This window comes from Tasmannia lanceolata, unplaced genomic scaffold (assembly GCF_043159265.1).
Source record: "Tasmannia lanceolata isolate RefF3 unplaced genomic scaffold, GAP_Taslan_0.1 ptg000025l, whole genome shotgun sequence".
Classification (NCBI taxonomy): domain Eukaryota; kingdom Viridiplantae; phylum Streptophyta; class Magnoliopsida; order Canellales; family Winteraceae; genus Tasmannia; species Tasmannia lanceolata.
The window spans coordinates 3,581,800-3,584,335 of NW_027518702.1; positions in this window are offsets into that span (position 1 = coordinate 3,581,800).

Sequence of the window (2,536 nt, forward strand, 5' to 3'; positions counted from 1 at the left end):
TACTGCCTAACCTCATGTCCCGCCTGTTGGTAGCTATTCTTTCGTAAATATCCTTCGTTTCTATGTTTTTTTCGTCATTTCCGTGACCCTCTTACCCCTACAATACGACAAAAAACGCACCTGTGACCTGTCTCCTTTTAATTTTGCCTTTTTTTCCGTAATTGTCATAAATATTGAATTTTCTTTGTATTTTTTTTCCGTAGTTGTCATATGGAAATTTGACATAAGAGGGACAAATAAAAGGCATAATATCAGAGGGGTCAAGTGTTTGTTGAAAATGACCGAAGGGGGTCAAAATTTGGTTTTGAAAATTTCGGATGACGAGAATGCCCCTCTGGCAGAAACCGAGTGAAATGACGTAGAGAAATAAAAAAAGCTTTTAAGTTTTCCCTCTTCTCTCCTCTCGTCGGCGATCTCGACCATCTGTTTTTCGTCCTCTCCTCCGGCGATCTCTACGGCAATCACTCCGGCGATCTCGACGGCGATCTCGACCAAGGGGAAGCACGTATCAAACCTCGCATTTGAAGGAAACCCTACCTGGTACGTCGTTTTCTTCCCTTACTTCATTAAATCTCATTTTTATTTACTTTTTAAAAGGAAAATGAGGTTGAGAGAGATGCAAAAGGGGGGGATCATGCAATATGTTTTTAAATTTTTTCAGTTCATATACATGTCAGTTACTGCATTTTCTCCTACAGAGTAAAATAGTTGTAAATGCTTGTAAATGTTGTTTATTGCTACTAGGGTTTTATGTTTGACATTAATTTGTGAAATGGAGAAACGTTCTGCTGTTTATTTATTCTAGGATTTTATTATGTACATTAATTTGTGAAATGGAGAGATGGGATTTCATTTCATATATGCGTATCCACCTACAGAGTAAAATAGAGTTGCTTGCTACGGTATTTGTTGATGCTACGGTTTAATTTTTGACGTTAATTTGTGGAATGGAGAAATGCGATTTCGTTTCATGTACATATGTTAATGCTAGGCTTTTAATTTTATAATTTGTGGAGTGGAGAAATGGGATTTCAAAAACACCTTCTTGAAAACCATGTAGAGCTCTCCTATATTGGCCTTGGAAACCCTCTTTTGGTACTAGTAACCCCACCTAGGTAGCTGGAAACCCTTTTCTGTGACTTGGGGACCATGTTGGGCAGTTGATGGCCCCTCTATGGCGACTTCTTCTAGGATTTGATGGACCCTCCAAGGGTACTTCTCCTACCCCATTTGAAGGCCCATAATCCCTTCTCTAATACCATGCATAGCTCCCCTCTATTGCCCTTGAGAAGCCCCCCTTAGGTACTAATAACCCCTTTTTTGTAGCTGAAAACCCATGACTTTGAACTTGACGACCATCTTCTGGATTTGATGGACCCTCCAAGGGTACTTCTTCTACCCCATTTGAGGGCCCATAATCCCTTCTCTAATACCATGCATAGCTCCCCTCTATTGCCCTTGAGAAGCCCCCCTTATGTACTAATAACCCCTTTTTGTAGCTGAAAACCCATGACTTTCAACTTCATGACTTTCTTCTGGATTTGATGGACCCTCCAAGGGTACTTCTTCTACCCCATTTGAGTGCCCATAATCCCTTCTCTAATACAATGCATAGCTCCCCTCGGTTGCCCTTGAGAAGCCCCCCTTAGGTACTAATAACCCCTTCTTTGTAGCTGAAAACCCATGCCTTTCAACTTGAGCACCATCTTTGGATTTGTTGCACCCTCCAAGGGTACTTCTCCTACCCCATTTGAGGGCCCATAATCCCTTCTCTAATACCATCCATAGGTCCCCTCTATTGGCCTTGAGAAGCCCCCCTCAGGTACTAGTAACCCCTTTTTTGTAGCTGAAAACACATGACTTTGAACTTCAGGACCATCTTCTGGATTTGATGGACCCTCCAAGGGTACTTCTTCTACCCCATTTGAGGGCCCATAATCCCTTCTCTAATACCATGCATAGCTCCCCTCTATTTCCCTTGAGAAGCCCCCCTTAGGTACTAATAACCCCTTTTTTATAGCTGAAAACCCATGACTTTCAACTTCAGGACTTTCTTCTGGATTTGATGGACCCTCCAAGGGTACTTCTTCTACCCCATTTGAGTTCCCATAATCCCTTCTCTAATACCATGCATAGCTCCCCTCGGTTGCCATTGAGAAGCCCCACTTAGGTACTAGTAACCCCTTTTTGTAGCTGAAAACCCATGACTTTGAACTTCAGGACCATCTTCTGGATTTGATGGACCCTCCAAGGGTACTTCTTCTACCCCATTTGAGGGCCCATAATCCCTTCTCTAATACCATCCATAGGTCCCCTCTGTTGCCCTTGAGAAGGCCCCCTTACGTACTAATAACCCCTTTTTGTAGCTGAAAACCCATGCCTTTGAACTTGAGGACCTTCTTCTGGATTTGATGGACCCTCCAAGGGTACTTCTCCTACCCCATTTGAGGGCCCATAATCCCTTCTCTAATACCATCCATAGCTCCCCTCTATTGCCCTAGAGAAGCCCCCCTTACGTACTAATAACCCATTTTTT